The sequence below is a fragment of the Pongo abelii genome, chromosome 12, assembly GCF_028885655.2.
Source record: "Pongo abelii isolate AG06213 chromosome 12, NHGRI_mPonAbe1-v2.0_pri, whole genome shotgun sequence".
Lineage (NCBI taxonomy): Eukaryota > Metazoa > Chordata > Mammalia > Primates > Hominidae > Pongo > Pongo abelii.
Genome location: NC_071997.2, coordinates 50,775,094 through 50,788,053, shown reverse-complemented (window position 1 = coordinate 50,788,053; position 12,960 = coordinate 50,775,094). Strand labels below are relative to the sequence as shown.

The 12,960-nt window shown below is 36.9% G+C and overlaps 1 pseudogene; it reads right to left on the bottom strand.

Annotated features, from left to right (window-relative positions):
* Positions 1 to 12,024: 12,024 nt before the first annotated feature.
* LOC100443941 (charged multivesicular body protein 4a-like) lies at positions 12,025 to 12,760 on the bottom strand (annotated as a pseudogene).
* Positions 12,761 to 12,960: the final 200 nt, after the last annotated feature.

Here is a 12,960-nt window from a genome sequence, read left to right as displayed (position 1 = left end):
AATCCACACCTATAAAACATCTTTGAAGAATATGAGGCAATTATCTAAGGACAAGACTCCACCTTATGCAACATGCCCATATTGATTCACAGGTGAATTACTTTCATCTATTAAGAAACTAATGGCCAGGTATGGTAGCTCGTACCTATAATCCCAAGCACCTTGGGAGGCCCTGGTGGGAGGATAGCTGGAGCTCAGGGATTTGGGACCAGCCTAGGCAACATAGCAAGACCCCACCTCTTCTCCCCAACAAAATTTTTTTAATTAGCTGGGTGTGCAGTGTTGCATGCCTGTAGCCCCAGTTACTTTGGAGGCTGAGGGAGGAGGATCACTTGACCCCAGGAGTTCAAGGCTGCAGTGAACCATGTTTGTGCAGCTACACTCTAGCCTGAGCAACAGAATGACAGCCTGTCTCAAAAAAGAAACACAAAACCCACTAACAATTTTTACCTAATTTACTCCTAAAATGAAGAACATTTTCTATTTTTAAGCCAGCATAACAGATATGAAAATAAATAATGAAGATTGAAAAAAAAGAAAACTTTACAGGTATCATTTATTGAGCCATGATATAAAATATAGAAAAGATTGGAAAGTGAAATCAAATGCATATTAAAGAATAATTCATTTTGATGTTTATTTTGTCAAAATGAAAGTAGAATTTACTGAAGCCTATTAATATAACTCAAAATTGAAAATAATGGTTTCCTTAACATATGCTAAATGTTTAATATATAAGAACTATTCTTGACATTTATAGAAATTTCATTTTTTTTAGAGATATGGTCTTGCTCTGTCACCCAGAATGAAGTGCAGCAGCTCAATCATAGCTCACTGCAGCTTGGAACTCCTGGACTCAAGTGACCCTCCCACCTCAGCCTCCTGCATAGCTAGGACTGTAGGCACGTGGCACTATGTCTGGCTATTTTTTTTTTTTGAGACAGAGTCTTGCTCTGTCGCCCAGGCTGGAGTGCAGTGGCGCGATCTGGGCGCACTGCAAGCTCCGCCTCCCAGGTTCACGCCATTCTCCTGCCTCAGCCTTCCAAGTAGCTGGGACTACAGGCACCCGCCATGACGCCTGGCTAATTTTTTGTATTTTTTTTTTAGTAGAGACGGGATTTCACCATGTTAGCCAGGATGGTCTCCATCTCCTGACTTCGTGATCCGCCCGCCTGGGCCTCCCAAAGTGCAGGGATCACAGGCGTGAGCCACTGTGCGCAGCCCGTCTGGCTAATTTTTAAATATTTTTTGTAGATTGGGGTCCTCATCTTGTTGCCCAGGGTGGTCTTGATTTCCTCGCCTCAAGCAATCCTGCCTCGGCCACTCAAAGTGTTGGGACATTTTAGAAAAATATGTTTATGCCAATATAGATAGATAACTTCTTTAAAAATAACTTAAAAGTAATATAAAAATTGTGATTAATTATGAATCATAAGAAACAGTCTAATAAATTTCAGGAAGAAAATAATTTCCCACCTACAACATAAGTATTTAATGTTCTTTTGGGAGTGAATGGCACATAATGTGAAGAAATATAAATGAAAAAAATCAATGAATTAATGAATTGTTCCATTATTGGTTTTGAGAACCATTTGCTCATCTATCTAGGGGAAGTAAATCTGGTTTCTTATTCATTCCATACTTCAAATCATTCTATATGAATAAATAAATGTAATATAAAAAGAATATACCTATATATTAATCAAATGAAGTGTGCATGTTTTTGAAGTAAAAATTTTTCTAAGAAATCACATCTAAAATCCACAAAAGAAAAGGCTGATTGATTACATACATTTTTTGCTTAAAGATAACAATATTAATTACAATAACAAAAATGATATCTCAAATATTTAAAAAATTAAAAATACAATGCAAATATGAATCAGATAATTATTTAGCACAGAATTTTCATTGAAATATTCAAAGAAAACAGTAGCCTGGTTGAAAAATGGAAGTTTATAGAAAACAATTATTACAAATGACAAATTGGCATAAGAAAATTTGTTAATACTTTTCAATAAAGAAGAAAATAGGACTGACAATTACAGTGAGATAATAGCTTTTATAGATAAGATTGAAAATGCTTACCATTTGATGATGCTCAGAAAAGAATATAGAAAAATAGCCACTTCCATACAATGGCAATAAAATAATAAATTTGCTAATTTTGGGGGGCAATTCATGAACGTTTATCAATATTTTAAATTCATATGCCCTTTTTAACACTACAATTTCACCTATTAAAATTTGTCTTAAAGAAATATATATATATAAAGATTAAAATAGGATTTATATTAAGAATTAACTAGAAACAACTCAAAAGTATAATCAGAAAATAACTAATTCATTTAAATATAGTACAGCTTCACAATAAAATACAATACATTGAATAAAATACATTGTGAGACTATGTCATAATTAATTATTCATTTTTATTAATTAACTTAAATTAAAACAAAGCTGATTGGGAACTAGTGTGTGGTTTAAAAATTATAAATGTATATATGTAATAATGCATAGAAAGAATATGGAACACACCAAATATATACATAAAACTGTAACTCCTATGGAGGAGGGTTGCGAGGGAAATTTTACTTTTCCTTTTAGAAATAATCAGATAAGTACTTATGGATAATTAGTTTCAGAAATATATATAGGACATAATGGATAATGAAAGACCTCAGCTGGTGAAAAGGCCTGTGAAGGAACAGGAGAGAAAAGAAGGGAAAAATAAGAAAGGGAGAAAAATAAGGCTCACATATAATTTTAATTCATTTTTGGAATGTCTTCAGTAATCTGTTTTAAAATTAAGTTTTGCTTTCATGATTTTATTTCAGTGCCCCCATTTCATTTATTTTGACACACTATTTAAAATTCCCCAAAAATAATGAGCTAAAAAAATGATTAGTAAAATGCCTAGATCTGCAACTTTATTTGGGTTTTTTTGCATTTGTACCAGGAAAAGAGATTACTAGCTTGGCTGTAAACTTCCCTCATTAGCTGCAGAACTTAGCAAAAGAATGTCAAGTAAATTCACACTGACCGTTATCTTTTTTCATCCTTTTGGCATACTGGGCCCATTTTGTCTTGTCCTTTGTACTTTCCACCCTTTGGCTACAAATCTCATTCTGATCATTTTTAGTATTTTTTAAGAAAGTACAACACTTGTTGCTTTCTGCAAAATTCTGTCAGCTATAAGACTTGGGGTACGATCTACAACTAAACAAGTACATGCTCATTTGTAAGTATCTGAAATAGTCCTACAAACCATTGTACCATAAGAATTATAAAATTAACCAAACACAAACAAAAAACACTGAAAATCTTTTTCACAATTAAAAACTGGTAACTATTTCAGCCAAATTTCAAAATAATTTAGTCATTTTTTAAGGCCCAAATTCATAAGGGCCACTTTTAGTTTTCCTTTTGTTTATTCACTTATTTAAAACAAAAAATGAACAAAAAATAATACTCCTCCCTCAAATATTAATAATTTAGTTGGTTTGGGATGACCATATAGAAGATGTTTAGAAAATTTTACTAGGTCACTAAAAGAAGGCAATTTGTGAACAAAACAAAACAAAATGTACACTTTTTATTTAAGTTTCAATTCCATCTCTTCCATCTCTTCAACTTTGGCCTCAGAGTATTTGGGCAGAAAGGACTCATGAGTCCTTTCTGCCCAAACTCTTCCATTAGAGAGTTCTAAATTAGTGGGAGGTGGAGGGGGAGAAACTGATTCGATATAAATTTTTAAGAGATTCCTGGAGGTGAGGCCGGGTGCGGTGGCTCACGCCTCTAATCCCAGCACTTTGGGAGGCTGAGATGGGTGGATCACGAGGTCAGCAGATCGAGACCATCCTGGCTAACACGGTGAAACCCTGTCTCTACTAAAAATACAAAACATTAGCCGGGCATGTTGGCGGGCGCCTGTAGTCCCAGCTACTCCGGAGGCTGAGGCAGGAGAATGGCGTGAACCCAAGAGGCAGAGCTTGCAGTGAGTTGAGATAGCGCCACTGCACTCCAGCCTGGGCAACAGAGCCAGACTCCATCTCAAAAAAAAAAAAAAAAAAAAAAAAAGAGATTTCTAGAGGTTAAGATGAAGAAATGGTCCAAACTAAAGACAGAAAGAACAATTTGTAGAGTTTTGTAATAATTTGATTGAAAAGTGATAATTGTCTCAAATAAGTACAGACAGTGGGAAGGGTTAAGATGTGATGTTTTAGAGCATTATTAAAGAAATAGCATTTACTGGACTTAGTAAATGATTAAAGATGCATGATAGAGAATTATTTAGAAATCATGTTAGATGTCCTAAATTGGCTGTGTAACTGACCATATATTGTATGCAATATTTTCATTGCGTTAGGGAGTAGAAAGGAGATGTATATTTGTTGTCAATATGATACAGGGAACAGCTTCAGTGAGCATGAGAGAGAAGTCCAAGAGGAAGTGGGGGAAAGAAGTTAAGGACACAAGTGAACATGTTTCCATCACAAAGGAGAAGTAGGTAGAATTCCCTCACATCTCTTCTCTGAACTTTGAGAAAAGAAGGGAAAAATAGTTAAGAATATAGAATGAAGTTTAATCTTGGTAGGAGAGAGGGGTTGTTTAGAGGAATTATTCATGGAAGCTCCAACACCCCTACAAGAAATGAAAGGAAGGTTGACTTCCGTCTTCTGAGAAAAAGAGAATGTGCTTGAGTAAGAGACTGTTAGAGAATATTCAAGTTTTAAAATAGCAATTATGAAGAGACAGAAAAAAACAAAAAGCAATTGGTGGGTTGTAATGAAGCTCTTAGAACAGTAAATGAAAATGATATTTTTCTTCTAAGTTCACAGTAACTCAGACATGCAAATAGAGAATCCAGATTGTAAACTTCATCCAAGATGGTCTGTTGTTAGAATGATCTGGCACATAGCAAGTGCGGGGGATGGCATTATTGGTGAGAGAGTAGGCCAGAGGTGTTATTTAATTCATTTGGTAGAACAACTATTTACCTCATCATTTTGCATCTGTTATGGAATGGCAGAGTGATATACTTAAAACAATTACTCCTCAAATTGATACCTTACCAAGAACAGGATACAATCTGAGCACTCTATTATGTCAGTACATGGCACAGCCCTTCAGAATCTGACCCCAACTTACCTCCCTAACAATGCCTCCTAATAAGTTCCCTTTTTTATACTGTTACTATGGTGAAATCCTTGGTGAATTATTTTTGAATGGATACCAATTAATACATTATCCATTATGCATTATGTCACACGATTCCTACAGGTGATAGCCAAATTGTTTCAGTCCTTCATGGTTTTACACAGCTTCTTCCCTCTTCCTAAGATTCCCTTCCCCTATCTGGGGAATCATAGTCCACCATCCACACAATCACTGCATATCACTCCCACAGTCAAACTTTCACTTCAATAACTTCAACAGACTTTGACCTCTGTTTAGTGAATCACCCTTTCCTTTATACAAATGCTGTGAGTAACACATAATTCTTATCATAATTTATTTCAATTGTTCATTTAAAAATGTTCTCCCACTAGATTGTGAGCAGATTAGTATCAATGACTTTGTGATGCTTCAGTATTTAGGGCAGTATGTGAAACACAAAAGTTAATAAATATGCATTAGTAACAAGAGAGTGTGGAGTTGAACATCAGGGGAAAGGTGGGTTTGAAGAGAGAGTGAGTATCCCTGAAGGGGTGGCCTGCCCCTCCACACCTGTGGGTATTTCTAGTCAGGTGGGACGAGAGACTGAGAAAAGAAATAAGACACAGAGACAAAGTATAGAGAAACAACAGTGGGCTCAGGAGACCAGCACTCAGCACACCAAGGACCTGCACCGGCCCCGATCTCTGAGTTCCCTCAGTTTTTATTGATTATTATTTTCATTATTTCAGCAAAAAGGAATGTAGTAGGAGAGCAGGGCGATAATAAGGAGAAGGTCAGCAAAAAACATGTGAGCAATAGAATCTATGTCATAATTAATTTGAAGGGAAGGTACTATGCCTGGACGTGCACATAGGCCAGATTTATGTTTCTCTCCACCCAAACATCTCAGCAGAGTAAAGAAAAACAAAGCAGCATTGCTGTAAACATGTCTCGCCTCCCACCATAGGGCGGTTTTTCTATCTCAGAATTGAACAAATGTACAATTGGGTTTTATATCAAGACATTCAGTTCCCAGGGGCAGGCAGGAGACAGTGGCCTTCCTCTATCTCAACTGCAAGAGGCTTTCCTCTTTTACTAATCCACCTCAGCACAGACCCTTTACGGGTGTCAGGCTGGGGGATGGTCAGGTCTTTCTCATCCCACGAGGCCATATTTCAGACTATCACATGGAGAGAAACCTTGGACAATACCCCGCTTTCAAGGGCAGAGGTCCCTGTGGCTTTCCACAGTGCATTGTGCCCCTGGTTTATTGAGACTAGAGAATAGCGATGACTTTTACTAAGTATACTGCTTGCAAACATTTTGTTAACAAGGCACGTCCTGCACAGCCCTAGATCCCTTAAACCTTGGTTTCATACAACACATGTTTTTGTGAGCTCCAGGTTGGGTCAAAGTGGCTGGGGCAAAGTGGCTGGGGCAGAGCTACAAATTAACAACATCTCAGCAAAGCAATTGCTTTAAAGTACAGGTCTTTTTCAAAATGGAGTCTCTTATGTCTTCCCTTTCTGCATAGACACAGTAACAGTCTGATCTCTCTTTCTTTTCCCTACATATCCCATGGGCAATTCTGAAAGAAAGATGATGTCTTAGGCAATCCTTGCATCACGATAAATACCTGGTTAGGTAATTTATAAAGAAAATACATTTAATTGGCTCACAGTTCTGCACACTGTACAGAAAGCTTGGTGTTGGCATCTGCTTGGCTTCTGATGCAACCTCAGGAAGCTTACCACCATGGCAGAAGGCAAAGGGAAAGCATGCATAACACATGGTGAGAGTGAGGGTAAGAGAGAGAAGGGGGAGGTGAAATATGCTTTTATACAACCAGATCTCATGAGAACTCACTCACTATAGTGAGCACAGCACCAAGGTATTCATGAGGAACCCATCCCCATGACCCAAACGTCTCCCACCCCCTATACTGGGGGCCCCACCTCCGATACTGGGGGTCACATTTCAACATGAGATTTGGAGGGGACACATGTCCAAACCACATCACATGGGAAAGTAAAAATGAGGCTGCTGAACTTGGAAGATAATGTTGGATCTGCCTTTATAGACTCCTTCAGAGAGTAGAAAATCATGTGAATATAAAGGTCAGAGGAAGCAATACTGTGGAAAACTTTAAAAACTATATGATGGAGATTAGATGAAATGTTAATAATAATGAGAATTCTGATGATTTAAATGTCTCTCATTCCATTTTTGGAAAACATTGGTTTAAGAGGTGAAATTACTCAAAAATATTCCATTATACTAAAATGTTTACCACCCTTTCCTTTACTACAACCATATGTTAAAAGTATTTTCTTTATTCGCTTAACTGAGCTTTTAATGGATTAAATTGTTCAAAACATCACTATTATGCTTTGGGGCCTTTTAGTCATCACATAATTGCTATGTACTCTTTTCCAGCTGTATATTAACATAAAAATGCAAGCATTATTTTTGCAAATATTGCATACCAAAGCTGAAATTTTGTTTGATAATAGAAAAAAGTATGACAAAAAGGCTTTAGAGTGCTCTATAGTTCACATGATTTGATAGCTATGTACACTTTTTTTTAATTTGAAGACCTCAATTTAATCCTAAATATTAGGTATGGTTTAAGACATTTGCTAATTAAAGAAGTAAAATCTAGCATTTAAATGAAATAAATTGATATGAAAAATCAAGTTATAGCTTGACAAGTTTACTTCAGTTATCACTGCATGCATCACTTTTAGTTCTTTTAAAGCATTTGCACATTCCCCATGGTACTGCAATTCTAGGACTAGAAACAGGCACATGCTCAATAGGGCACCACTTTGAACTTCTAAAGATGCTACACCAAGTACCCTTTTCAGGTTTACATAGGCTCCTAATTTTTCATTATGTTTCATCTCAGTTCACATATACTCTGCTTGCTTTCTTCTCATATAGTAGATGCTATCACATCTTCAGTTTCCTCTCTGCCTCTGAGTAAAACAAATTCCAGGGGTAGACTTAAAGGTAACCCCCTCAATTACCAATTTTCTTAATAGTCTCAAACATTGACAGTTTCTACTTAAGGACTTTAAATTTATGCCCCTGAGGGAAAAACCAAAGGAGGGAGGAGTAAGCTAATTATAGATAATCAGAAATAATTCCTGCATATTTTTTGTGTGCCAGTGAGTTTACATGCTTGTGCAATCTCCACCCCAACCCCATGGGACAGATCCTTTTTAAATTCTGGTTTTTCAAAGGAAACAAATGAGTTTGGGCCAAGTAACACGCTCAGAGATGCACAGAAATAGTGAAACAGACATTAAAACCTAGGTTGTCTGATATCAGAACCCCAAGTCTTAACTTCTACATTACAATGCATCAATAAATAATTAAACATTAAAAAAATCTTACCTACCTCTTAAAGATATGCTTTATAGCTTCCGAGGTGGTAAATCTGGTGCATAAACCATAGTATTCCTTTGATATTGCCTTTGATTATCTCAAATCCTGAAGATGAAAGTTACGTAAAATAACAGATTTACCCTGTGCTTTGAGGTTTCAAAGTGTGACAACATTTCTCTTAGTTTCTCTCATATTTCTACTCTCCAGGAAATATTGTTAATACTTTTGCCTTTAAAAGTACGAAGGCAATTTCATCCCCATTCCACCCTGTCAAGAATGGCCAGTGAAATTGGGAAGACACTATTGGATATTGATACTTAAGATTTCTTGGTCACCACATAGCAGATGAAAGGCATTGTCATCTCATTTGTTAATCAAGTGGATGACAAATTTGCTCAGGCCCCTTGATATTAAGATATCTTAAAAGCCGAGCATTGGCAGGAACTGTTTTTCCAATAATTGAGAAAGATCTGCTTAAGCCAATCTTAGATCGTCTACACTCCAGTGCACTTTGTAATCAAATAGAGTTGGTTTAAAAATTGATTTACTCTTTTTATTCCAATAACAGGTATTACAGATACCCCCTGTAGTCTCTCCAATAGATGTCAACTCCTATATTCTTCGTTACTGAATGAGATATTCACGACTACTGTACCAGTCAGGAAAGCAGAATTATGCTGCAGTAATAAACTATCCCCATTTTTTGTGCATGGTTTATTCAAGAATATATTCACTTTAGGTACAGCCAAAGGAAGAAGAGCCTTGAATAATTACAGGTAGAGGAAATAAACCAAAAATTTAAAAATTAAAAATGGGTACGAATGACAAAGAGATCCAAAAAAAATTGTATCACTGGATCAGTAAACTTTGTTGACATTTAAAATTTTAATTTTGGAGAATCTTAGCTATGGGAAGTTAAGGAAGGGAATTCGAGATAAACAGTTCTCCTTACACATGGAGATAAATGTAGCTAGATGTCACATCTAGAGAGTAATTAATTGCCTAATGCTACCAAGAAGAACTCAGAGAAGCAAGCAATAAGTATGGGACTGGGATGAAATGATGGTGAATGACTTCTTGGAAGAGGTAAAAATTCAAATGGAATTTAAGTTTGGTGAAATTGTAAAGTAATTAATTAAAAAGAGGAAAAGTACTACAGGTCCATACAATAAATAAAGGCTGGGAGCCATACAAGAATAAGCCACACAAGTAAGGATAAAGTTAAACTAGACTGAGAAAAAGACTGCTGACTTCCAGCCTGTGTTGGCTGGGTGCATTACTTTCAATTGGTCATTTTAATTATTTTCTAACCTGAAGACTGAAAGTGTTAAATTTTGACCTCTTTAACTCTACAATAGAATGACTTTTTTCTTTGTATTTTATCTCTTCAGAACCTCACGTTTCTTCTGAGCAAGTTGCTTCTCATTTTTAGACTGCTATAATCTGATGGTATCTGAAAATGTCTAAATGCAGAGATGTAAAATGTGTCATTTAGCTGATTCCAAATACAGATAATTATTTGTTAATTTTTTTCTATATTTATGTTCATTTTTTTTTGAGAACTGTGTTCTTATTTAGGTATGTGTTAAAACCCAGAGACCACAGTAACTATGAAGAATTTTAGGTATAAAATACCCAATGAGAACCACTTCCAGTGTTACCCTGGCTAGCCACTAGTAGCTCTAGGGTAGACAAAGAAACAAATTTCAGTCTATTTCAAGAAAGTGCAGAAGATTCTAATAAGCAGATTCTAACAGTAATGTGTGATATATATATATATACACACACACACACACACATATTTATGTATAATATACATAAATATATAGAATTAGACAAAGTTGTGTTACAATTAGTGTGTATTTGGACAGCAGACTTAAAAATTTCTAAAAGCGTTGCAAATAAGTAATCTGCCATCAGATATCCCAAGCTAGGTATATGGACTACAGTGGCAAATAATTTGGGAAGAATGATAGAGTGAGATTGTATTCCTAGACTAGTTATTCATCAGTGGACAAAAACCAAAGCCGACCAATAAGTTTGATTGTCCTGCTTCTACATTTAAGCAGTTGGGGCTCAGAAAGTGATACCCTGATAACTGGCATTTTGACATGCTGAGAGGCCTTGGAAGCTGCCTCAGAATCAAGGTCCTACAGACTTCTCTTGTTCTCTTGATAGACAGGGACTCTCTCTGGAATTTTCTTATCTGATCAAGACAGATTCTTTCCAAAATAAGTGCAATTGCCTTAAATCACCTCCCTTAGGATCTTATTGAATAATCAGGAAAGATCAACCATAGAAGAAAAGAGACTGGGAGTCATCACTATGCCAGAAAGACTTTTCATCTATTCTAAGGGAAGCTCCAAAAGATTACCTGAGGAACTTTGTATAATCAGTCAAGCTTTGTTTTTGTGCAGCTCTACCTCTTGCCATGAAATTTGCCTTCAACTTCCCTGGTCCATGGATCTCTCTCCTATGAGGAGAATACTTAAACATCAAACATCTGGTTCCTCTTTGACTTAATATTTTGTATGACCCCCCCCTATGCATATGGGTGCACATTAATAAACTTTGTATACCTATCTATTGATCTACCTTTTGTTAGCAAACCTTCAGAAAGTAAAAAAAAGTTTCCCTTTGCCCCTACAAAGCCTGAAGTGAAATATTGGATCTGGCCTCTTTCTATGGGGATAGATATGTGAGACTATGAATAGACTCAATCAGGACACCTAGTGCCTCTAGTACCTCCCTTAATGTCTAGGTGAAACTGTCCTAGACATACTTCCTTTTATCTTTTTTCCTCTCTTTTTAAAGACAGGGATAGGGAGGAGTGAGTTCACAAGGTCTTCCTCTAGGTATGCATTTTACATTTCTTAGTGTCTGCCAATTTGAACAATTGTGTCTGTTGTAGCTTAATGTTGATATAATAATTATCTACTTCTTATGTATCACATTTTTCTATCTTTTTGCATGCTTAGCATTCTTTTAATGTCAGAAATCTGAAATTTTATGTCTTCGGTTGATGGATATTTTTATATTCCTATAAATATTGTGGTTTGTTTTGGGATATAGTTATTTGGAAGACATTTGATCCTTTTGAGTTTTTTTTTTTTAGATCCATTACTAGCTGTGTTATTACTTAGAGAGCTTCTGATTAGTTTCTTCAGTATCCCAAGGAATATAAAGTTTGCGATTCTGGGTGATGGGCACCATATGTGAGTATTGGATACTATTCCCTCTATCTTTCCTGGTGGCTCTTTCCAAGGTCTCGGGTATTTTCTTTTATGCATATGTTTATATTGCAACTGCTTTTAAATAGAAGAGAGCTCAGGTCCTCCTCCTACAGCAAGTTTCTTCTTCAGAATTGAGCCAGGGCTAAAAAGGCAACAGACCCTTTTCTCTGGGAGGGTCATACTACCAGCCTCAGCAGGATTTTCTCCAAAAGTTATGCTCCTTTTGTTCAGCACTTGGCACTTAAGGAAAGGTGAACAACAAGACCAGCCCAGACTTATCAGGATTCTCATACAGCCACTGCTTTAGTGCTTCTTTGTCTTCATCTGCTTTGGGAGCCGACCCTCCCAGGAAGGCAGATAGTGTAGAGGATACACTAGCCATTTGACTGGGGTTCACTTCCTCCTTGTTGCCCCACATTTAACAATTCTTGGGCCAATTCCTCCTCCAGCTTCTCTAGTTCCCCCAACAGTTCATGATCACCCACATCTTCTCCAAAACCCACAGGTCAAGAAATGGCATCTGAGATCTGCTGGGCCACCTCCTGCTATTCTGTGATGTCATCCATCAGTTCATCTATCTTGCCAGTGTCCAGGTCCTGGTAGGCCTTCTTCATGCCTCACGCAGCTAACTACAAGGTACAAAGCATTTTTGCATTGGTAATGGCATTCTCAATGGCTTCATGCTGAAACTCTAGGGTGGATAATGTTCCATCAGTTTGTGCCAGCTGCTGTTCCCATCTTTTCTTCCCTTGTAAAGCCTGCAGAGCAGCTCTCCTATTCTTGGAACCATGGTTCTTTGATAGTCTGTTCTCAATGCTGCTAATGAACAATTCATGTGGAATCGTCTGCTCCAGAAACTCCTGTTTCTTGATTACCATCTCCTCTGTCTCCTTCAGTTTCTATATTGTTTCTTCAGGGGTTTCACTCCTCTTCTGTTCCTTCCTCAAGAGTTTGCTGGGACCACTCATGGCAAGCTTGCCTCTCTAGCCTCTGCTTCTGGGCATCCTCCACAGTTCTGCCTTGTGTTGATCATTATTCTGCCCAATACTCAAGAAGGAACCTCTGCAGGTCTATGGACTTCTCTCTTTGAATATCACTAGAATTATCTCTCCATGCTCCTCTTTCTTTCTGTTACAAAGTCTATCCTCCTCGGTCTCGCTGGATTCCACTTCCATAT